Source organism: Balaenoptera physalus (genome assembly GCF_965194825.1).
Source record: "Balaenoptera physalus genome assembly, chromosome: 17".
Classification (NCBI taxonomy): Eukaryota; Metazoa; Chordata; class Mammalia; order Artiodactyla; family Balaenopteridae; genus Balaenoptera; species Balaenoptera physalus.
Genome location: NC_138895.1, coordinates 22,364,231 through 22,390,097, shown reverse-complemented (window position 1 = coordinate 22,390,097; position 25,867 = coordinate 22,364,231). Strand labels below are relative to the sequence as shown.

The 25,867-nt window shown below is 36.4% G+C and overlaps 1 long non-coding RNA gene across 1 annotated transcript; it reads left to right on the top strand.

Annotated features, from left to right (window-relative positions):
* The first annotated feature begins 424 nt into the window (after nucleotides 1–424).
* LOC309646518 lies at nucleotides 425–23,476 on the top strand. The gene is made up of 2 exons (XR_014255416.1): nucleotides 425–13,256; nucleotides 20,847–23,476. It is a non-coding gene; the product is annotated as an uncharacterized lncRNA (long non-coding RNA).
* The last annotated feature ends 2,391 nt before the right edge of the window (nucleotides 23,477–25,867 follow it).

Sequence of the window (25,867 nt, the reverse complement as noted above, 5' to 3'; positions counted from 1 at the left end):
TAGTTTGGGAAAGTGACCCCCTTGTTTTGTTTATGAACTTCTGTACTTACTCCTGTTTTATATATTCATGGATCTGACCCTAAGCAGCATATCATAGATGTTGAGAACTAAACTTAAAGAAAGACGCTGCCTAGGTCAGAGACTGTACACTGGGTAATGCATATGTGTGACTGATCTGAAAAGCACTGTGGACACTGATACTTCACCCCTCAAAAAGGAATTAAAATTGTGGTCTGAACCCAACTGGGCTGATTGCCTGCTAAAACAAAATGATCAATACTCTCTATAGGATTTAAATAAGGCCTAGTGTCTCATAACGTGCTTTCAAAATGCCTTGGGATAAAATTGAATTTAATCAGCAAATATGTGTGTGTGTGTGTGTGTGTGTGTGCGTGTGTATATAAATTATATATATATATATATATATATATATATATATATATATATATATATATGGAAAATCTCAACTCACCTGGGAAAAGACATTCAACAGATTTCAAAGCTGAGATGACAAATATATGGGAATTAAATGGCATAGACATTAAAAAGCAGCTATTACAAAATATTCCAATAAATAAGGTGAATCTCTTGGAATGAATGGAAAGGCAGAAATATCATTGAAGAAATTCAAGGTATAAGATGCCAATGGAAATATTTAAATTTAATATGTAGTAACTGGAATAAAGTCACTGGTTGGGCTCAATAACCAAAAGGAAATGACCAAGGAAAGAGTCAGTGAACTTGAAGATGTATTAATAGAAATTATCTAATTTGAATAAAATAGAAAAAAAGATTGAAAAAAATGAGAAGGGCTTCAGAGACCTTTGGGATAATACCAAAAGTTTTGACATTCATGTCATCACAATCTCAGAAAATAAGAAAGGTGCAGTAAAAAAAAAAATAATAAAAATAAAGAAGAGGCTGAAAATTTCCAAAATTTGGTGAAAAATGTAAATCTACAGATTCAAGAAGCTCAGTGAACCTAAAAAAGAAAAAGACATCCATTCCCAGTTATATCATAGTCAAAATGCTGAAAACTGAAGACAAGAAAAGTATCTTGAAAGCCCAGAATTCCATATCCAATGAAATATCTTTCAGGAGCAAAACAACATAAAGATATTCTCAAATGAAGAAAATCTTAGAGAATTTTTTGGTCAGCAGACATGCTCTCAAATAATTGCTTAAGTAATTCTTTCAGACAGAAAGGAAATGCTACCAAAGTCACCTTGGAATATCAGAAATGAAAAAATAGCAACTGAAATAATAAATGTACAGAAAATATAATGAACTATTCTTTCCTTTTATAGTTCTTTATTATATGTGTTATGTTTGAGAACAAAAACCATAAAATTGTCTGATGGAATGCAATGCTTATATATGTCCCATATAATATAAGTAAAATATAAGGGCAGAAAAAAGAGATCTATATGGTGGTAAATCTTATATGTTTCACTTGAGGTACTAAAAAAGTTGATTTCAAATAGACTGAAAAGTTAAATATTGCATTGCAATCCCAAGAACAGATGTTGGAACAAATACACAAAGATATATTCAAGAAAACATTAAGTACACTGAAGAGGTTCAAATAGCCCAGAAGAAGGCAGGAAGGAATGAACTAATAGAAAACAGGGGAAACAGAGAGGATGGAACTTTCAGAATGGCTGAATAAGGTTAATCCTTTCTCCAAATCCTCTTTCCAAAATGCAATGATAAATCAGATGAAATTATTTAAAAAAATAGCCATTTAAAGAGTCCGAAATCAACAGAAGTCATAAAGCAAAATGTGAAGTGTATATTCAAGAAAATCTATTGAATCTCAGTAGAAACAGGGGAGCCTGTGACTTTTTAGTCAGAGGTGGCTCCTACCCTCTCACTTCAGCTCCATGGCAGAAAAGTGATACAAAGATCATGGGAGGGGGCTGATTTCATTTGAAGAAGAATGCTGGAAATGCTGGGACCTGCAGTTGTCAAACACTTGAGATTTCAGTGGCAGAAAATTAGGGAAGGCCAACAGCCCAGCTAGCTTGTGATTTTGACACTAGTTGGGGTGAGCAATAGACCATCAGACCAGCCAGAAATTTAACAGGGAGAGCTGAGGACCAAGACAGGCAAAGCAAGCCTTGATAAAACCCTGAGCTAGAAGGTTGTAGCATACACAAGTCTGCATGCACACTAAGTACTAATTGTACTGAGTGAGCTAATTGTACTTGGTTGAATGTGAGACCTTGAAAACACAGACAGTTAAAAAAAAAATAAAAGGGCACATGCTTATAAATTGCCTGAACTTTGAATAAAACTCTGAGATAGGATTTTTGTCTAATCTTTATTAATTTCATGTACTACTCTCCATTTTGACTTGGATATTGGCTTAACTACATCATCCTATATCAACTTAAAAATCTAGGTCATCTAATAATTTTATTTAAAATAAGTAACTTTTCAAGGAATATTTTCTATTGGTGAGGTTGTCAAAACTATCCAATAATCTGTGTCATTAATTTTCCCCTCAGGTTTCTAAGTGACTAGGTTGAACAAATAATAACTTATTTCTATAAGAAATAATTACAGAAACTGAGAATAAACTAAAAAGTGACTTGACAAAAGTAGAGGGAGAAACAACTTCACATGTGACTATTGGAGCCTGTGAAGTAGAATACTCACATTTTGATGGAACTAAAGAAAGAAAAAATGAGCACTAGAGTTAAAAACAATACTTGTCAGGAATTGCAAACTTTAAAATAAAATATTGCTACCAGAAAAGGGTAATCCAGATGGTGTCACTTAACTACATTTGATACCACTACAAAGCGATATCAAAATATCCACTTTGGCCCTGTGATTGCAGACAAGCCCATCAGCTTGCTAATCTGCCTTGTCAACTTCTACTTATTCATCTGTTAATGGCAAACTATCAACGGCAAATATCTTGTCCCCATTTTTTCTGTTATGTCTTAACAGTTTACCCTACTCCAGTTGGTAGTCTTTCTCCTATAACTCGTGCTTTTGTCTTTATACACAATTGACTGTTTATAATAAAATGCATTTCAGAAAATGTAATGATTGGCAAACTAAATACTGTAGGGGAGGAACAGTGGTAAAGATAGTGACCTTAGAAATCTAGCTCCACCACTTATGAGTTATGTGACCTTTTATTTATCTGGGCCTTATTTATCTTATCCATGCAGTGGGAATAATATCTACTTCACAGGTTTATAAGAATTAAGTGTGTTAATGCATGTATAGTTAGTTGCACAACTCGATAGATAAATAGTACTTGACTTTATAATTAAGGGTAAATGATGTACCTCAAGGCTCTCAAGTAATAGATATGTTGGGATGCTGTTTTGTTTGTCAGTTCTTTTGAATTTCTTATGTTTTTCCCCAGTGGCAGGATTATAATTGCCTCAACAGTAGTAATGTTATGTTTAAGTAATTTACATCTTTACATCTTACTTCCTCAAACCATGTATGGTTTGGCAGTAAATATACAGTATCTATGTACCAAAGGAACTCATAAAGGAAGTTGTCTCATCCCATAATAATCAAAAGCTCTCAAATGCTGAACTGTCTGAATGGTTGACTCTGATGATGATGTGTGTGTAGATGTACACGCATATATGTAAACCTGAATATATAGACATAACTACAGTGAATTGAAGACATGGAGTGTGTATTTAATTCTCTCTTTTTTTAAACAAACTATAGTCTTAAACCTATTCACAAAATACACACACACACACACAGTAATTATGCATTTACATATACACAATGTGAATTGTCTCTTAATCAGAGAACAATTGTCTCTCACAATGCCGTGTCCCTACTTGAAGATAGCTCTTGTGATGGCTCTGCAGCTGTATGTGTGGAGATGAGCCAAGATGCTCTCAAGTGTGGAAAGTGGTCCAGATGTCACTGCTACTGCTGGAGAGAGATACTCCAGAGGTTGTCATCTGGGCATTACCACTGCCAAAATTGTTGCCTTGGCCACAGCTGTTGGCTTTCCTGCTGGAAGATGAGGGAGGAAGAAAACATTTGAAAGCCTTGCCAAAACAGTGGGAGGCAGCCACAAAATGAGTACACATTGGTGTAAAAGTCACAAATCTGATATAAAATGAATTTGTTTGTAGATTAATTGCAACACTCTGTTTATATGTATAAACTTCTTAATTGTTTATATGCTGCATTGCAGTATTGAAGGCATGATTTCAAAGCTCATAAAGACCTGACCAGCTGTTCGTTGAGTTTATTAATAATCTGTTATAACATCATGTTAATCTAGGAGATTCAGGTGTTTCAAAACTGAACTTTGAGATGTAGGTCCCAAAGTGCACACTCTTTTCCTCTATGTTTCGCTAAAATTAACATCTTTTTGTAGATAATGTCTTATATTTGTGTCTCCTATAGTGCCTAAAAAACTTCATTTCTTGTAGCAGATGTCCAACGCATGCTGTTAAGGTGATGTGAACCAAACAACATTTAACCAAACTGAATGAAATTGAATTAAATAATATTAATTGGAACTATGCGTTAGCTTTTGGTCTTCCATTTTGCTATGACCTCACATTGGTAAATATATCATGTTGTCAGTCTCTTATAGGGCGTTTTTCTGTAAATATCAAAATGCAAATAAACAGTTGAGGCAAAATTGAAAAAAAGTGTGGGCCATGTACCTGGGTTAATACACCGATGCAGATATTCATGATAATTCATTTGTTTTTTGATTCCCTATTTAATGTGTAGATAAATGACAAGAATTTATAGATATCCACTATAAATGAAAATAATAAAATTTTGTCTTGGACACAATAAGGAGAAAAATAATATTTTCCCATGGACATGGATTACCCCACTTTATTTATTCAACAAGCTTGTATTGAGCAAAACTTTGTGTGAAATAGTCTCCTAGAAAGTACAAAATAAATAAGTAGGAGATGGTCCTTCCATTCAAAGGACTCCCAATCACATGGAAGTTTCATATATAAACGTGGATAAATTATAATATGGTAAGGATTGTGACAGAAATACACACAGAAACGTGCCTGGAAAGAAAGGTCCAAGAAGGATTAGTGGAAGGTCTTGAGGACATTATTGAAAGAAATATAGAGGGAATCCAGATAAGGAACAGAAAGAACAGTCCAGAAATAGGGCAAAATACATAAAGTCAGGAAACGTGAAACATCCAGATCACTAAGCCATTTTTACATAGTATTAATCAGTGTTTTTTTTCTCTTCTCTCCCTTTCTCCCTCTCCCTTTCTCACTCTTTCTCTCTCTCTTTCTTCCATAGTGTGATACAGAATTTTAATTCAAAGTCATAAATAAAAAATAGACTCTTTGCTCTCATCCAAACCTTGAAAAATACAAAGACAAAAGTATGGCTCAAACCAAGGACAGAAATTTCTTCTTTCTTGTCTACTGTTTCTTGTATTTTTGTTTCATTTTCTCAAAATGCAGAATGGCTTTATCAGATAGTCAAGATCAAGGCTACAGGTATTCACTTTATTCCACCTCTGTAACCCAAGAGTAGGAGAGTGTTCCACAGATGTTCCAGCTAGAAAAAATTTAGGTAGGGGCACTGATTAGATCTACTTGAGCCATATGCCGATATCTGGATATATCTCTGAGGCCAAGCAGGGGCACAGTATGATTGGCTCCATTTTTCTTATATAGCAAACCTCTAAAGTATGACCATAAAGTAATTGATGACATTTATCAAGATCATATGGAATTCAGGAGGATAAGTTTCCTCTGACGGATGGAAAATATGATACCTACAAATAGAGGAGGTCAGGATGCTGTTATGATAAAGATACCAAATGTGCATCTGATTCTACTAAGGAGTTTGGATTTTTTTCCTTTAGACCATGTGAAACTGTTGAAGGGTTTTGTTCAGTGGAGTAATTCATTTGTTTGTGTTTGTAGGACCTGACTCAGTCATCCTGGTGAGAGATGATGAGAGACTCTATACTGACAGTGGTCATAGATATACATATAGGGAATGTATTTAAGAAATAGGAAGAAAATGTGTCATAACAGTAATCGACTGAATGGGAAGTAGGTTTGGAAAAGAAGAAGGTGGTACAAGAAAAGGGGGGAAACCAAGAGCTCCCCTTATTCAATTACTAATTTAAGTTAATTTTGTGTTGAAATACCTTATAATCATCCCTTCTTTTAAACCCTGTAGTTACGTCATTTACTTTAGCCTTCATCATCTCATTTCCCTGGAATATTGCAATAGTCTCTTCAGCAATCTGTTTGCTTCCAGTATTTCATCTTTCCAGTCTATTTTCATTCTGTAATTCAAGATATCTTCCTTAAAAATCTAAAGTTTCTTTTCCTTATTTTAGAAACATTAGGTGTTACTTGAAACCTAAGGCTGGGAGAAGATCCTAGTTTTTCAAGATGGTATACAGAATCTGTCATAAGCAAGTCTTAATCCACCCCATGAATAACTACAGTACAGCAGAAATTAGAGACACTATACCTTCTCAGCACTACTTTCTCCCTTTCTATGCTCTCCCAGCTGGAAGCCCATGAACTTTTTTCCCTGTAATCTCCACCAAGAGGATCAGGTTTACAGTCTGAAAATAAGAGACAATAATGTAAGAATTGGAAGAAGGAAAATTTATCATAATTCCTCCAGTAGAAGCAAGCAAAACTATGAGCTCTATCAAACATGAAATTGTTGCCACAATTTCCAGAAGTTTTCACAAAAACCTTCTGCCTCATATCTGGAGCCGGGGGTGTTTGTGACCAAAAGTTTCCTATGGTTCATGCAACCTCATGACTCCCTAACTGGTAATGGCAAATCTGAGAACCACAGCAGTTTTCCTGAATCTTGAAACATCTAGCCTTTTCATCACTTTTGTAGACATATCTATTTTACTGTATTAAATCTTTTCCACTTGAACTTTCTAGAATGGTTACCATCATTCTCACCAAACACAAACTGAGAATTTTATTATCATAAGTGGTTCCATGAAACCAATTTTAAAGATGGGATTCTGGGTTTTATTATTTGATGTGTTTATATTTAAAAACAGGGATGCCATTATTGCCAGTGGAAAATACGATATTGATAGTGTATTTCTGTGGAAATACAGTTACTTAAATTATCTGCTACAGTTGTTGTGTAGTGAAGTGCCTGTTATATGCACGGTTTGGTAGCCCAAGTGGCAGAAGCAATAGAACATTGGGGTGGAAATAAGAACTGTGGTGTAGGATAGCTGCTTCTGGCTGTTCTGAAGAGTTTATAGAAAGAAAATGGCAAATTCAAACCTATAAACTCTCAGGGATGCTCAAAGAAGTGGAGAACTTCTCCATTTGGCCCCAAAAGAATTTTTTAACTTTTCTAGCCAAAGGGCTAAAATATTCAAAATATAGACCCAAAGTCTGTTCAGGTATGTTTCTAAATTATAATGCAGTTTGGACAGGGATTGGGAAAGATCAACATCTTCAGTTTTGTAATGAAAACTTTTGGGTGGGTTTTAAAAATCTGATTATCTTGATCCCTTCCCCTTGGTATCCTAATGAACATCTCTTGTCAGGAAAATCAGCTTCTCTTATCTTGTCTGAAGAAACCTGCCTACGCTGTCTTAATTATTCCAAGTCCCTTTTAAGACTCACTTTCTCTACCCAGTCATGGACTTCAGACTTTTAATTAGAGACACATCTAGCATGCCCCAAAGATATAAATACAATATAGCTTATCCATTGAAAAAATGCATAACATATAATTCAACAGAAACCTGAGAAATATATGTGGGAATTGATTCCTTAAGTGCTATACCAGGAAGAAAATAACATGATTTGATTACGTTGGATATACTGATATGCATACAATTATAAGAGATTCTTGATTTGAGAGAGGGTGTGGTGGATATAACTCTTACTCTGTTGTTCGAATGGCACTTGGACAAAATATAACCTACACTAAATGCAAATGAGGATAAAGAATTTTCTGGTACAATGTAGAGCAATGAATCCAAAGGTTTAGGAATATAGGAACACTTGAATGGATTCATATCGTAAGAGCCATTCATAACTCCCTACTCCCTCCCTCCAGGTTCCAGGATACACTCCCTTCATACATTGATCAGGGGATCTCAGCATTCATGGAAAGTTCCCTAGTGGCTGTCCTTCTGGAACTCTTGGCCATCAGACACAGGGAGGCATGTTACAAAAGGGGTAAACAGTACCAGAGCAGACATTAAAATAGATTGACTGGAGGAAAACTTTGGAAATTGCTAATTTATCTCATTGTTCCTAGGACAGAGATAAATTGTCACCTACAGAGTAATTACCTGATTAGAATAACTAAAAACAATAAAATATTGGTCTGGTGTATAGTTTTCCCTGCACTATTTGTTGAAAAGACTATTCTTCCCCCTTTGAATGGTCTTAGAACCCTTGTCAAAAATCATTTACCCATATATGTGGAAATTTATTTCTGGGCTGTTAATTCTATTCCACTGGCCTATATGTCTGTTTTATACCAATACCACACTGTTTTGATTACTGTAGTAAGTTTTGAAATTAGGAGAGAGTCCTCCAGTGTTGTTCTTCCTTTTTGAGATTGTCATGGTTATTACACGCCATGTGAATTTCAGAATGGGTTTTTCTATTTCTGCAGAACACATCTTAGGGAATTTGATAGAAATTGAATTGAATCTGTAGATTCCTTTAGATAGTATTGATATCTTAACAATATGAAGTCTCCCCATCCATGAACAAAGGGATATATTTCCATTTATTTATGCCTTTTAAAATTTCTTTCAGCAGTGTTTGTAGTTTTTATTTTACAAGTCTTTCACTTTTAGGTTAAGGGAATTCTTAAACATTTTATTCTTTTTAATGCTATTGTTAATGAAATTATGTTCAAAATTTTCTTTCAGGTTACTTATTATAGTGTATACAAATACAACTGATTTTGTATGTTGACTTTATGTCCTGCTACTTTGCTGAATTCATTTATTAGTTCTAACAGTATTTTTGTGTGTATAATCTTGAGTGTTTTTTACATATAAGATCATATCATCTGGAAACAAAAATAATTTTACTTCTTTTCCAATTTCGATGTCTTCTATTTCTTTTTCTTGCCTAATTGCTCTGGCTAGAACTTCCAGAATTCATTAAGTAGAAGTGTTAAGAGTGGGCATCCTTGCTTTTTTTTTTTTTTTTTTTGATCTTAAAAGAAACACTTTCAGTCTTTCACTGTTGAGTATAATGTTTGCTGTGTGTTCTCATTAGTGGCTTTTATTACGCTGAAGTAACTTCCTTCTATTTCTATTTCACTGAGTGTTTTTATCATGGAGGAGTGTTGAATTTTGTCAAATGGGGATAATCATGTGAGTTTTCCCTTTATTCTGTTAGTGTACTATATTACATTGATCAATTTTCTTATGTTGAACCATCCTTGCATTCCAGGAATTTCCCACTTGGTCATGGAGTATAATCATTTTAATATGATGTTGAATTCAATCTGGTAGTATTTTATTGAGGATTTTTATGTCAGTGTTCATAAGGGATATTGATCTGTAATTGTCTCTTTTATGTATTGAATTTTTCTTTGGTATCAGGGTAATTCTGATCTCATAGGATGAATTAGGAAGTGATCTCTCCTCTTGAATATTTTGGAAAAATTTGAGAAGGATTGGTATTAGTCCCACTTTAAATGTTTGGCAGAAGTCACCAGGGAAGCCGTCAGATCCAGAGATTTTTCTTTGTTGAGTGATATGCAATTACTGATTCAGTCCCCTTACTATTTATCGGTCTATTCAGATTTCCTATTTCTTCATGATTTAGTATTGGAAGGTTTTGTTTCTATGAATCTGTCCACTTCATATAGTTTATCCAATTTTGTTAGCATGCAATGGTTCATCGTACTCTCTTATAATACTTTTTATTTCTGTAGAATTGGTAGTAATATATCCACTTTCATTTCTTTTTTTTTTTTCCATTGGAGTACACTTGTTTTGCAATATGGTGTTAGTTTCTGCTGTACAGAAAAATGAATCAGCTGTACGTATACATATATCCTCGCCTTTTTGGATTTCCTTCCCATTTAGGTCACCACAGAGCACTGAGTAGAGTTCCCTGTGCTATACAGTAGGTTCGCATTAGTCATATATTTTATAAATAGTAGTGTAAATATGTAAATCCCAATCTCCCAATTCATCCCACCTCCCCCCCGCCCCTTGGTGTCCATACATTTGTTGTTTACGTATGTGTCTCTATTTCTGCTTTGCAAATAGGTTCATCTGTACCACTTTTCTAGATTCCACATATATGCATTAATATACAATATTAGTTTTTCTCTTTCTGACTTACTTCACTCTGTATGACAGTCTCTAGGTCCATCCACATCTCTGAAAATGACACAATTTCGTTCCTTTTAATAGCTGAGTAACATTCCATTGTGTATATATACTACATCTTCTTTATCCATTCCTCAGTTTATGGGCATTTAGATTGTTTCCATGTCCTGGCTATGGTAAATAGAGCTGCAGTGAACATTGGGATGCATGTATCTTTTTGAATTATGGTTTTCTCCAGGTATATGTCCAGGAGTTGGGTTTCTGTGTCATGTGGTAGTTCCATTTTTAGTTTTTCAAGGAACCTCCATACTGTTCTCCATAGTGGCTGTATCAATATACATTTCCACCAACAGTGTAAGACGGTTCCCTTTTCTCCACACCCTCTCCATCAATTATTGTTTGTAGATTTTTTGATGCTGGCCATTCTGACTGGTGTGAGGTGATACCTCATTGTAGCTTTACTTTGCATTTCTCTAATAATTTCTGAGGTTGAGAATCTTTTCATGTGCCTCTTGACCTTCTGTATGTCTTCTTTGGAGAAATATCTCTTTAGGTCTTCTGCCTATTTTTCGATTGCGTTGTTTGATTTTTTGATATTGAGCTGCATGAGCTGTTTGTATATTATGGAGATTAATACCTTGTAGGTTGCTTCTTTTGCAAATATTTTCTCCTATTATGAGGTTTGTCTTTTCTTCTTGTGTATGGTTTCCTTTGGTATGCAAAAGTTTTTAAGTCCCATTTGTTTATTTTTGTTTTTATTTTCATTACTCTAGGAGGTGGGAGGTGGGTAAAAAAGATCTTGCTGCAATTGATGTCAGATAGTGTTCTGCTTAAGTTTTCCTCTAAGATTTTTATAGTGTCCAGCCTTACATTTAGATCTTTAATCCACTTTGATTTGATTTTTGTGCATGGTGTTAGGAAGTGTTCTAATTTCATTCTTCTACATATAGCTATCCAGTTTTCCCAGCACAATTTATTGAAGAGACTGTCTTTCTCCATTGTATATTCTTGCCTCCTTTGTCATAGATTAGGTGACCATAGGTGGGTGCGTTTATCTCTGGGCTTTCTATCCTGTTCCATGGATCTATATTTCTGTTTTTGTGCCAGTACCATAATGTCTTGATTACTGTAGCTTTGTAGTATAGTCTGAAGTCAGGGAGCCCGATTTCTCCAGCTCAGTTTTTCTTTCTCCCAAATTGCTTTGGGTATTCGAGGTCTTTTGTGTTTTCATACAAATTGTACATTTTTTTGTTCTAATTCTGTGAAACTTGCCATTGGTAATTTGATAGAGATTGAATTGAATCTGTAGATTGCTTTTGGTAGTATAGCCATTTTTACAATATTAATTCTTCCAATCCAAGAACATTGTATATCTCTCCATCAGCTTGTGTCATCTTTGATTTCTTTCATCAGTGTCTTATAGTTTTCTGAGTACAGGTCTTTTGCCTCCTTAGGTAGGTTTATTCCTAGGTATTTTATTCTTTTTGTTGCCATGGTGAATGGGATTGTTTCCTTAAATTCTCTGTCTGATCTTTCATTTTCATTTTATAGGAATGCAAGAGAGTTCTGTGTATTGATTTTGTATCCTGCAACTTTACCAAATTCATTGATTAGCTCCAGTAGTTTTCTGGTGGCATCTTTAGGATTATCTATGTATAGTATCATGTCATCTGCAAACAGTGACAGTTTTACTTCTTTTCCAATTTGTCTTCCTTTTATTTCTTTTTCTTCTCTGATTGCCATGGTTAGGACTTACAAATCTATGTTGAATAATAGTGACAAGAGTGGACATCCTTGTCTTGTTCCTGATCATAGAGGAATGGTTTCAGTTTTTCACCATTGAGAATGATGTTGCCTGTGGGTTTGTTGTATATGGCCTTTATTATGTTGAGGTAGGTTCCCTCTATGCTCATTTCCTGGAGAGTTTGAAACATAAATTGGTGTTGATTTTGTATAAAGCTTTTTCTGCATCTATTGAGATGATTGTATGGTTTTTATTCTTCAATCTGTTAATATGGTGTATCACATTGATTGATTTTCGTATATTGAAGAATCCTTGCATCACTGGGATAAATCCCACTTGATCATGGTGTATGATCCTTTTAATGTGTTGTTGGATTCTGTTTACTAGTATTTTGTTGATGATTTTTGCATGTATGTTCATGAGTGATATTGGTCTGTAATTTTCTTTTTTTGTAGTATCTTTGTCTGGCTTGGGTATCAGGGTGATAGTAGGCTCATAGTATGAGCTTGGAGTCATCCTCCCCCTGTAAATTTTTGGGAAGAGTTTGAGAAGGATGGGTGTTAGCTCATCTCTTAATGTTTGATAGAATTCACCTGTGAAGCCATCTGGTCCTGGATTTTGGTTTGTTGGAAGATTTTTAATCACAGTTTCAATTTCATTACTTGTGATTGGTCTGTTCATATTTTCTATTTCTTCCTGGTTAAGTCTTGGAAGGTTATACCTTTCTAAGAATTTGTCTATTTCTTCCAGGTTGTCCTTTGCATAGAGTTGCTTGTAGTAGTCTCTTATGATGCGTTGTATCTCTGCGGTGCCTGTTGTAACTTCTTTTTCATTTCTGTTTTTATTGATTTGAATCCTCTCCCTCTTTTTCTTGATGAGTCTGGCTAAAGCTTTATCAGTTTTGTTTGTCTTCTCAAAGAACCAGCTTTTAGTTTTATTGATCTTTGCTACTGTTTTCTTTGTTTCTATTGCATTTATTTCTGCTCTGATGTTTATGATTTCTTTCCTTCTACTAACTTTGGGTTTTGTTTGTTCTTCTTCCTCTAGTTCCTTTTGATGTAAGGTTAGGTTGTTTATTTGAGATTTTTCTTGTTTTTTGAGGTAGGATTGTATTGCTACAAACTTCCCTCTTAGAACTGCTTTTGCTGCATCTCATAGGTTTTGGATCATCATGTTTTCATTGTGATTTGTCTCTAGGTATTTTTTTTTTTTTTTTTTTACATTTTATAAAGTTTTAATTTTATAAAGTTTTTATAAATCTTTATAAAGTTTAAATTTTAATTTTAATATAATTTCAGATAATAAATTTGCTCTTTTTTTTGTATTATTAACATCTTATGGAACAAATGGGATATAAGACAAACTGTGAAGTAGAGACATGATTTGAATATTTAGAAGACTTATAAAGCATCCTGGTTACAAGGAAAGTTGTGGAAAGAGAAAAGAAGGCCATGGTATTATTGGGAGTGAAGAATTGGTAAAAAAAAAAGGCCTCAATTTATTTTCTAACATATAAAGCCTGATTCTTCAGCTTACCTAACTTGTAGCATTGAGAATATTCAGTTAATTTAAGCAAATATTCCTAGGATACTACTTTGAAATGGTAGGTATTAATCAGAAGCTTGTCTTCTTTCTCCCATAGAATAGTACTCAGATTGCTAAAGGCATCTGGAATACTGGCCAAAAACTCCCTCTAAAAACAATATTGAAACGGTATATGTTCTTTTTTTTTTTTTTTAACATCTTTATTGAAGTATAATTGCCTTACAATGGTGTGTTAGCTTCTGCTTTATAACAAAGTCAATCAGTTATACATATACAATATGTTCCCATTTCTCTTCCGTCTTGCATCTCCCTCCCTCCCACCCTCCCCATCCCATCCCACTAGGTGGTCACAAAGCACCGAGCTGATCTCCCTGTGCTATGCGGCTGCTTCCCACTAGTTATCTATTTTACATTTGTTAGTGTATATATGTCCATGACACTCTCTTACCCTGTCACATCTCACCCCACCCCCTCCCCATATCCTCAAGTCCATTCTCTAGTAGGTCTGTGTCTTTATTCCCGTCTTGCCGCTAGGTTCTTCATGGCCTTTATTTTTTTTTTTTTTCCCCTAGATTCCGTATATATGTGTTAGCATACTGTATTTGTTTTTCTCTTTCTGACTTACTTCACTCTGTATGACAGACTCTAACTCCATCCACCTCATTACAAATACCTCCATTTCATTTCTTTTTATGGCTGAGTAATATTCCATTGTATATATGTGCCACATCTTCTTTATCCATTCATCTGTCGATGGACATTTAGATTGCTTCCATGTCCTGGCTATTGTAAATAGAGCTGCAATGAACATTTTGGTGCATGACTCTTTTTGACCTATGGTTTTCTCAGGGTATATGCCCAGTAGTGGGATTGCTGGGTCGTATGGTAGTTCTATTTGTAGTTTTTTAAGGAACCTCCATATTGTTCTCCATAGTGGCTGTATCAATTTACATTCCCACCAACAGTGCAAGAGTGTTCCCTTTCCTCCACACCCTCTCCAGCATTTATTGTTTCTAGATTTTTTGATGATGGCCATTCTGACCGGTGTGAGATGATATCTCATTGTAGTTTTGATTTGCATTTCTCTAATGATTAATGATGTTGAGCATTCTTTCATGTGTCTGTAGGCCATCTGTATATCTTCTTTGGAGAAATGTCTATTTAGGTCTTCGGCCCATTTTTGGATTGGGTTGTTCGTTTTTTTGTTATTGAGCTGCATGAGCTGCTTGTAAATCTTGGAGATTAATCCTTTGTCAGTTGCTTCATTTGCAAATATTTTCTCCCATTCTGATGGTTGTCTTTTGGTCTTGTTTATGGTTTCCTTTGCTGTGCAAAAGCTTTTAAGTTTCATTAGGTCCCATTTGTTTATTTGTGTTCTTATTTCCATTTCTCTGGGAGCTCAGTCAAAAAGAATCTTGCTGTGATGTATGTCATAGAGTGTTCTGCCTATGTTTTCCTCTAAGAGTTTGATAGTGTCTGCCCTTACACTTAGGTCTTTAATCCATTTTGAGTTTATTTTTGTGCATGGTGTCAGGGAGTGTTCTAATTTCATACTTTTACATGTACCTGTCCAATTTTCCCAGCACCACTTATTGAAGAAGCTGTCTTTTCTCCACTGTATATGCTTGCCTCCTTTATCAAAAATAAGGTGCCCATATGTGTGTGGGTTTATCTCTGGGCTTTCTATCCTGTTCCATTGATCTATATTTCTGTTTTTGTGCCAGTACCAAACTGTCTTGATTACTGAAGCTTTGTAATATAGTCTGAAGTCAGGGAGCCTGATTCCCCCAGCTCCATTTTTCGTTCTCAAGATTGCTTTGGCTATTCGGGGTCTTTTGTGTTTCCATACAAATTGTGAAATTTTTTTGTTCTAGTTCTGTGAAAAATGCCAGTGGTAGTTTGATAGGGATTGCATTGAATCTGTAGATTGCTTTGGGTAGTAGAGTCATTTTCACAATGTTGATTCTTCCAATCCAGGAACATGGTATATCTCTCCATCTATTTGTATCATCTTTAATTTCTTTCATCAGTGTCTTATAATTTTCTGCATACAGGTATTTTGTCTCCTTAGGTAGGTTTATTCCTAGATATTTTATTCTTTTTGTTGCAATGGTAAATGGGAGTGTTTTCTTAATTTCACTTTCAGATTTTTCGTCATTAGTGTATAGAAATGCAAGAGATTTCTGTGCATTAATTTTGTATCCTGCTACTTTACCAAATTCATTGATTAGCTCTAGGAGTTTTCTGGTAGCATCTTTAGGATTCTCTATGTATAGTATCATGTCATCTGCAAATAGTGACAGCTTTACTTCTTCTTTTCCGATTTGGGTTCCTTTTATTTCTTTGTCTTCTCTGATTGCTGTGGCTAACACTTCCAAAACTATGTTGAATAATAGTGGTGAGAGTGGGCAACCTTGTCTTGTTTCTGATCTTAGTGGAAATGGTTTCAGTTTTTCACCATTGAGGACAATGTTGGCTGTGGGTTTGTCATATATGGCCTTTATTATGTTGAGGAAAGTTCCCTCTATGCCTACTTTCTGCAGGGCTTTTATCATAAATGGGTGTTGAATTTTGTCGAAAGCTTTCTCTGCATCTATTGAGATGATCATATGGTTTTTCTCCTTCAATTTGTTAATATGGTGTATCACATTGATTGATTTGCATATATTGAAGAATCCTTGCATTCCTGGGATAAACCCCACTTGATCATGGTGTATGATCCTTTTAATGTGCTGTTGGATTCTGTTTGCTAGTATTTTGTTGAGGATTTTTGCATCTATGTTCATCAGTGATATTGGCCTGTAGTTTTCTTTCTTTGTGACATCTTTGTCTGGTTTTGGTATCAGGGTGATGGTGGCCTCGTAGAATGAGTTTGGGAGTGTTCCTCCCTCTGCAATATTTTGGAAGAGTTTGAGAAGGATAGGTGTTAGCTCTTCTCTAAATGTTTGATAGAATTCACCTGTGAAGCCATCTGGTCCTGGGCTTTTGTTTGTTGGAAGGTTTTTAATCACAGTTTCAATTTCAGTGCTTGTGATTGGTCTGTTCATATTTTCTATTTCTTCCTGGTTCAGTCTCGGCAGTTTGTGCATTTCTAAGAATCTGTCCATTTCTTCCAGGTTGTCCATTTTATTGGCATAGAGTTGCTTGTAGTAATCTCTCATGATCTTTTGTATTTCTGCAGTGTCAGTGGTTACTTCTCCTTTTTCATTTCTAATTCTATTGATCTGAGTCTTCTCCCTTTTTCTCTTGATGAGTCTGGCTAATGGTTTATCAATTTTGTTTATCTTCTCAAAGAACCAGCTTTTAGTTTCATAGATTTTTGCTATTGTTTCCTTCATTTCTTTTTCATTTATTTCTGACCTGATCTTTATAATTTCTTTCCTTCTGCTGGCTTTGGGGTTTTTTTGTTCTTCTTTCTCTAATTGCTTTAGGTGCAAGGTTAGGTTGTTTATTCGAGATGTTTCCTGTTTCTTGAGGTAGGCTTGTATTGCTATAAACTTCCCTCTTAGCACTGCTTTTGCTGCGTCCCATAGGTTTTGGGTCGTCGTATCTCCATTGTCATTTGTTTCTAGGTATTTTTTGATTTCCCCTTTGATTTCTTCAGTAATCACTTCGTTATTAAGTAATGTATTGTGTAGCCTCCATGTGTTTGTATTTTTTACAGATCTTTTCCTGTAATTGATATCTAGTCTCATAGCGTTGTGGTCGGAAAAGATACTTGATACGATTTCAATTTTCTTAAATTTACCAAGGCTTGATTTGTGACCCAAGATATGATCTATCCTGGAGAATGTTCCATGAGCACTTGAGAAAAATGTGTATTCTGTTGTTTTTGGGTGGAATGTCCTATAAATATCAATTAAGTCCATCTTGTTTAATGTATCATTTAAACCTTGTGTTTCCTTATTTATTTTCATTTTGGATGATCTGTCCATTGGTGAAAGTGGGGTGTTAAAGTCCCCTACTATGATTGTGTTGCTGTCGATTTCCCCTTTTATGGCTGTTAGTATTTGCCTTATGTATTGAGGTGCTCCTATGTTGGGTGCATAAATATTTACAATTGTTATACCTTCCTCTTGGATCGATCCCTTGATCATTATATAGTGTCCTTCTTTGTCTCTTGTAATAGTCTTTATTTTAAAGTCTATTTTGTCTGATATGAGAATTGCTACTCCAGCTTTCTTTTGATTTCCATTTGCATGGAATATCTTTTTCCATCCCCTCACTTTCAGTCTATATGTGTCTCTAGGTCTGAAGTGGGTCTCTTGTAGACAGCATATATATGGGTCTTGTTTTTGTATCCATTCAGCCAGCCTGTGTCTTTTGGTGGGAGCATTTAATCCATTTACATTCAAGGTAATTATCGACATGTATGTTCCTATTCCCATTTTCTTAAATGTTTTGGGTTTGTTATTGTAGGTGTTTTCCTTCTCTTGTGTTTCTTGCCTAGAGAAGTTCCTTTAGCATTTGTTGTAAAGCTGGTTTGGTGGTGCTGAACTCTCTCAGCTTTTGCTTGTCTGTAAAGCTTTTAATTTCTCCATCGAATCTGAATGAGATCCTTGCTGGGTAGTGTAATCTTGGTTGTAGGTTTTTCTCCTTCATCACTTTAAGTATATCCTGCCACTCCCTTCTGGCTTGCAGAGTTTCTGCTGAAAGATCAGATGTTAACCTTATGGGGATTCCCTTGTGTGTTATTTGTTTTTTTCCCTTGCTGCCTTTAATATGTTTTCCTTATATTTAATTTTTGACAGTTTGATTAATATGTGTCTTGGTGTGTTTCTCCTTGGGTTTATCCTGTATGGGACTCTCTGTGCTTCCAGGACTTGATTAACTATTTCCTTTCCCATATTAGGGAAGTTTTCAACTATAATCTCTTCAAATATCTTCTCAGTCCCTTTCTTTTTTTCTCTTCTTCTTCTGGGACCCCTATAATTCGAATGTTGGTGCGTTTAATGTTGTCCCAGAGGTCTCTGAGACTGTCCTCAGTTCTTTTCATTCTTTTTTCTTTATCCTGCTCTGCAGTAGTTATTTCCACCATTTTATCTTCCAGGTCACTTATCCTTTCTTCTGCCTCAGTTATTCTGCTATTGATCCCATCTAGAGTATTTTTTATTTCATTTATTGTGGTTTTCATCATTGCTTGGTTCCTCTTTAGTTCTTCTACATCCTTGTTAAATGTTTCTTGCATTTTGTCTATTCTATTTCCAAGATTTTGGATCATTCTTACTATCATTATTCTGAATTCTTTTTCAGGTAGACTACCTATTTCCTCTTCATTTGTTAAGTCTGGTATGTTCTGACCCTGCTCCTTCATCTGCTGTGTGTTTTTCTGTCGTCTCATTTTGCTTATCTTACTGTGTTTGGGGTCTCCTTTTCACAGGCTGCAGGTTCGTAGTTCCTGTTGTTTTTGGTATCTGTCCCCAGTGGCTAAGGTTGGTTCAGTGGGTTGTGTAGGCTTCCTGGTGGAGGGAACTAGTGCCTGAGCTCTGGTGGATGAGGCTGGATCTTGTCTTTCTGGTGGGCACGTCCACGTCTGGTGGTGTATTTTGGGGTGTCTGTGGCCTTATTATGATTTTAGGCAGCCTCTCTGCTAATGGATGGGGCTGTGTTCCTGTCTTGCTAGTTGTTTGGCATAGGGTGTCCAGCACTGTAGCTTGCTGGTCGTTGAGTGAAGCTGGGTCTTGATGTTGAGATGGAGATCTCTGAGAGATTTTTGCCATTTGGTATTACGTGGAGCTGGGAGGTCTCTTGTGGACCAGTGTCCTGAAGTTGGCTCTCCCACCTCAGAGGCACGGCCCTGATGCCTGGCTGGAGCACCAAGAGCCTTTCGTCCACACGGCTCAGAGTAAAAGGGAGAAAAAATAGAAAGAAAGAAAGAAAGAAAGAAAGAGGCTATAATATAGTGAAGTAAAATAAAGCTATTGTAAAGCAAAGCTATACAGACAAAATCGCACCCAGAAGCATATACATATACACTCACAAATAAAAGGAAAAGGGGGAAAAAGTAATATATCCTGCTCCCAAAGTCCACCTCCTGAATTTGGGATGATTCGTTGTCTATTCAGGTATTCAACAGATGCAGGCACATCAAGTTGTTTGTGGAGTTTTAATCCGCTGCTTCTAAGGCTGCTGGGAGAGATTTCCCCTTATCTTCCCTGTTCGCACAGCTCCTGGGGTTCAGCTTTGGATTTGGACCCACCTCTGCGTGTAGGTCGCCTGAGGGCATCTATTCCCCGCCCAGACAGGACGGGGTTAAAGGAGCAGCTGCTTCGGGGGCTCTGGCTCACTCAGCCCGCGGGGAGGGAGGTGTACAGAGGAGGCGGGGTGAGCCTGCGGTGGCCGAGGCTGGCGTGACGTTGCACCAGCCTGAGGCGGGCAGTGCGTTCTCCCAGGGAAGTTGTCCCCGGATCACGGGACCCTGGCAGTGGCGGGCTGCACAGGCTCCCGGGAGGGGCCGTGTGGAGAGTGACCTGTGCTCACACACAGGCTTTTTGGAGGCGGCAGCAGCAGCCCCAGCGTCTCACGCCCGTCTCTGGGGTCCGTGCTGATCGCCGTGGCTCGCCCCTTTCTCTGGAGTTCGTTTAGGCGGCACTCTGAATCCCCTCTCCTTGCGCGCAGCGAAACAAAGAGGCAAGAAAAAGTCTCTTGCCTCTTCGGCAGCTGCAAACCTTTTCCCGGTCTCCCTCCCAGCCAGCTGTGGTGCGCTAACCCCTTCAGGCTGTGTTCACGCCGCCAGCCCCAGTCCTCTCCCTGCGATCCGACCAAAGCCCGAGCCTCAGCTCCCAGCCCCGCCCGCCCCGGCGGGTGAGCAGACAAGCCTCTCGGGCTGGAGAGTGCTGGTCGGCACCGCTCCTCCGTGCGGGAACCTCTCCGCTTTGCCCTCCGCACCCCTGTGGCTGCGCTCTCCTCCGTGGCTCCGAAGCTTCCCCCCTCTGCCACCCGCAGTCTCTGCCCGCGAAGGGGCTTCCTAGTGCGTGGAAATCTTTCCTCCTTCACGGCTCCCTCCCACTGGTGCAGGTGCTCTCCCTATTCTTTTGTCTCTGTTATTTCTTTTTTCTTTTGCCCTACCCAAGTACGGGGGGAGTTTCTTGCCTTTTTGGAGGTCGGACGTTTTCTGCCAGCGTTCAGTGGGTGTTCTGTAGGAGCAGTTCCACGTGTAGATGTATTTCTACTGTATCTGTGGGAAGGAAGGTGATCTCCGCGTCTTACTCTTCCGCCATCTTCCCGAGGCCCCCCCTCTAGGTATTTTTTGATTTCCTCTTTGATTTTTTCAGTGATCTCTTATTTATTTAGTAACATATTGTTTAGCCTCCATATGTTTGTGCTTTTTACGTTTTTTTCCCCTGTAATTTATTTCTAATCTCAGAGTGTTGTGGTCAGAAAAGATGCTTGATATGATTGAAATTTTCTTAGATTTACTGAGGCTCGATTTGTGACCAAAGATGTGATCTATCTGGGAGAATGTTCCATGTGAACTTGAGAAGAAAGTGCAATCTGCTGTTTTTGGATGCAATGTCCTATAAATATCAATTAAATCTATCTGGCCTATTGTATCATTTAAAGCTTGTGTTTCTTTATTAATTTTCTGTCTGGATGATCTTTCTTTTGGTGTAAAAGAAGTGCTAAAGTCCCCCACTATTTTGTGTTACTGTTGATTTCCCCTTTTTTGGCTGTTAGCATTTGCCTTATGTATTGAGGTGCTCCTATGGTGGGTGCATAAATATTTACAATTGTTATATCTTCTTCTTGAATTGATCCCTTGATCATTATGTAGCATCCTTCCTTGTCTCCTGTAACAGTCTTTATTTTGAAGTCCATTTTGTCTGACATGAGTATTGCTACTCCAGGTTTCTTTTGATTTCCATTTGCATGGAATATCTTTTCCACCCCCTCACTTTCAGTCTGTATGTGTTCTTAGGTCTGAAGTTGGTCTCTTGTAGACACCATATATATGTGTCTTTTTTTAATATCCATTCAGCCAGTCTGTGTCTTTTTGTTGGAGCATTTAATTCATTTATGTTTAAGGTTATTATAGACATGTATGTTCCTATTACCATTTTCTTAATTGTTTTGGGTTTATTTTGTAGATCTTTTTCTTCTATTGTATTTCCCACCTGGAGAAGTTCTTTTAGCATTTGTTGTAGGGCTGGTTTGTTGGTGCTGATTTCTTTTAGCTTTTGCTTGTCTGTAAAGCTTTTGATTTCTCCATTGAATCTGAATGATATCCTTTCTGGGCAGAGTAATCTTGGCTGTAGGTTTTTCTTTTTCATCACTTTAAATCTATCCTGCCACTCCCTTCTGGCCTGCAGAGTTTCTGCTGAAAAATCAGCTGATAACCTGATGGGGATTCCCTTGTATGTTATTTGTTGTTTTTCCCTTGCTGCTTTTAATATTTTTTCTTTGAATTTAATTTTTGTTAGCTTGATTAATATGGGTCTTCACATGTTTCTCCTTGGGTTAATCCTGTATGGGAGTCTCTGCACTTCCTGCACTTGGGTGGCTATTTACTTTCCTGTGTTAGGGAAGTTTTCGACTATAATCTCTTCAAATATTTTTGCAGACACTTTCTCTTTCTCTTCTTCTTCTGAGATCCCTATAATTAGAACATTAAGCCATTTAGTGTTGTCCCAGAGGTCTCTGACACTGTCCTCATTTCTTTTCATTCTTTTATCTTTATTCTGCTCCTTGGCAGTTATTTCTACCATTCTGTCTTCCAGCTCACTTATTCGTTCTTCTGCCTCAGTTATTTTGCTATTGATTCCTTCTAGTGTATTTTTCATTTCAGTTATTGTGTTGTTCACCACTGTTCGTTTGTTATTTAGTTCTTCTAGGTCCTTGAGAAAAATTTCTTGTATTTTCTTAATCCATGCCTCCATTCTATTTCTGAGAATTTGGATCATGTGTACTATCATTACTCCAAATTCTTTTTCAGGTAGATTGCCTATTTCCTCTTCATTTATTTGGTCTTGTAGGTTTTTACCTTGCTCCTTCATCTGTAATATATTTCTTTGTCTTCTTATTTTTGTTGATGGGTGCAGATGTGTTCCTGTCTTGCTGGTTCTTTGGCCTGAGGAGTCCAGCACTGGAGCTTGCAGGCAGTTGGCTGGAGCTGGGTCTTGTTGGCGTGATGAGGACTTCCATGAGACGTCACACTGATTAATATTTCCTGGGACCTGAAGTTCTCTGGTAGTCCAGTGGCTTGGATTTGGTGCTCCCATAACAGGGACTCAGGCCTGACCCCTGGCCTGTGAACCAAGACCCTGCAAACAGCATGGCTCAGAAAAAAAAAAAAAAAAAAGACAAAGGAAGCTCAAGGCAGATAATAAAAACAAAACCAAACAAAAACAAACACACACACAAAAAGAAAAGAAAACAAATAGACAAATAAAACCCAAGGCAAATAACAAAAACAAATACAAGCAAACAAAAAACAAACCAACAAGCAAACAACAACAACAACAAAGCACAACAAGGAAAGCCCAAAACAAGAAGGCATCCAAACAACAGAGCCCAAAAACTGAAACCAATAATAAAAACAGAACTAACCTAAACAGAAAGCAAAACAAAACAAAACCAAAAACAAATTAAAAGAAAAGCTAAATGAACCGAAGACAAACACTCAAAAATGACAAAAAGAAAACAAAAATAAATAAATAAATAAAATAAAAAATAAGATAACAAAACAAAAATATTGAAAAAACAAACCAACAAAAAAACAAGACAAACAAAAAAAGACAACGAGCAAAAAAGAGCAGAACAATAACAAAGAATAAAAAATGAGATAAAATAAAATTAGTAAAATAAAAAATATCTTGGAAAAAATAAAAAAGAAAATGAAACTACAAAACAGAACAACAATGTAAAAAAATTTTTTTTAATTTAATTAATTAATTAATTAAATTTAATTTAAAAAGTCCCTGATGCCTCCACTATCAGTATCCTTGCCCCCATAGTGAGCTACAGCCAATCTCCACCTCTCCAGGATACCCTCCAAAACCTCTAGGTAGATCTCTGAACCACTGTGTCAGCCCCACCCCTGCGTATGTTCCTCTCACCAGTCTCTGCTCCTGAAGCTGGCCCAGAACACAGGTACCTGTGCAGGCCAGCTGGGGTGTGGGCTTCCACGGGCATGGTTGCAGAGTCCAACACAGCCAGAAGAAGTTTTGGAGGTGGGTGGTGCTTGGGTCCACTGACCCACGTGGCCAGAGGAGGCTTTGACGGGGGCGGGGCTCAGGCCCATGACCCGTGTGGCTGGAGGAAGATTTGTCAGTGTTGGCAGGTGGGCTGCTGGGACTTGCTCCACTTTCATTTCTGATTTTAGTAATTTGAATCTTCTCTTTCTTTTTCCGTATTTGATCTTGCTAAACGTTTGTCAATTTGGTTGATCTTCTTGAAGAACTAGCTTTTGGTTTCATTGATTATATTCTATTTTATTGTATTCTTTATTTCATTTATCTCTGCTCTAATCTTTATTATTTCTTTCCTTCTACTAGCTTTGGGTTTAGTTTGCTCTTTTTTTTCTAATTCCTTAAGTTTTAAAATTAGCTTTTTGATTTGAGATCTTTCTTGCTTCTTCTAATGTAAGCTTGTATAGCCATACATTTCCCCTTAGCACTACTTTCACTGCATCTTGTAAGTTTTGTTATGCTGTGTTTTAATTTTCATTCATCTCTAAGTATTTTCTAATTTCCCTGATGATTTTTTCTTTGATCCATTTGTTAAGAAAGTATTGTTTATTTTTCATATTTTGTTAAATTTCCAGTTTTCCTTCTGTTATTGATTCCTAACTTTATCCCATTGGATTGGAGAATATATTTTGTATGAAAGCTAACTTTTAAAATCTCTTAAGACTCACTTTATGACCTAATATATGTTCTTTCCTGGAAAATATCCCATGTGCACCTGAGAAGTATGTGTATGCTGTTGTTATTAGGTAGAGTGTTCTATATGTGTCTGTTAGATATAGTTAATTTATTGTGTTGTTAAAGTCCTCTATTTTCTTACTTTATTCTATCTGGTTTATCTACCCATTATTGATAGTGAGTTATTAACGTCTTCAACTATTATTATAGAACTACTTCTTCTTCAATTCTGTTAATTTTTACTTCCTATATTTTGACGGTTTCTTATTGTCTGTAAATAAATATTTATAATTGTTGTTTCTGCTGTATTAAATCTTTTAATAATATATAATGTCATTCTTCATCTCTTGTAAACTCTTTTGATTAAAGTCTACTTTGTCTAATACTAGTATAGCTACCATGTTCTCTTTAGGTTACTATTTGCATGGGATATCTTTTTCTATTCTGTCACTTTTGGTCTATTTGTCTTTCTTTGGATCTGAAGTGAATCTCTTGTAGACAGCATGTACTTGGATCATGTATGTTTAGCTATTCTGCCAATCTCTGTCTTTTGATTGGAATATTTCTTCCATTTACATTTAAAGTAATTGCTGATAAGCAGGAACTTCTATTTTGCTATTTGTTTTCTACATGCTTTACAGCTTTATTGTCCCTCATTCCCTGCATTGCTCTTTTCCTTTGAGTTTTGTTCATTATTTGTAGTGGAATATTTTAATTCTCTTCTCTTTTCTTTTTGTGTATGTTATTTATCTATTTCTTTATGGTTACCATGAGGATTACATTTATAATCTTAAAATTATAACACTAATTTGAATTTCTTAGTTTTTCACAGTGATTTATTGTTCATTACGACTTTTTCATAGAGATAATTTTCCAATTTAAAACTTTCAAATATTTAAAATACACTATCAGGCATTATAACTTTATATAGCTGACATTTTACTATCAAAGTTATGAGCACATATCACTAAAATTCTTTCTGCATACTTTTTAAAAAATACAGCGATGTAATAGTGGAAGCAATTTACCTTCTTTGTGAAGCCTATGAGTGTCAGTTGCACCTCCAATAAAAGTTCCATTGACAAATATTCTTAGCACACTTCTTTCACTGGTCTATTTTGTAAAGAATATCTTCCAACTGGCTTCTATATTCAAGCATGTTCAATTCCACCACTTTATAGTTAACATTCATGTCATGGAAAAGTATGTTTACAATTGTACTGTGAGAACAGGATGTTTTTGAGGCAATCTTCACCCAGTTATCAGAAATTGTTTCTTGGATCTGATTCATAGGAGCAGTTGCTGAGTTCCCCAAAGATGATGATGTGCTCTTCCCCATACCAAAGGCAGAAGCTCCTGCTGCCCAACCAAACTGGCCTACTGAAGCCACTCTAGCCTTGT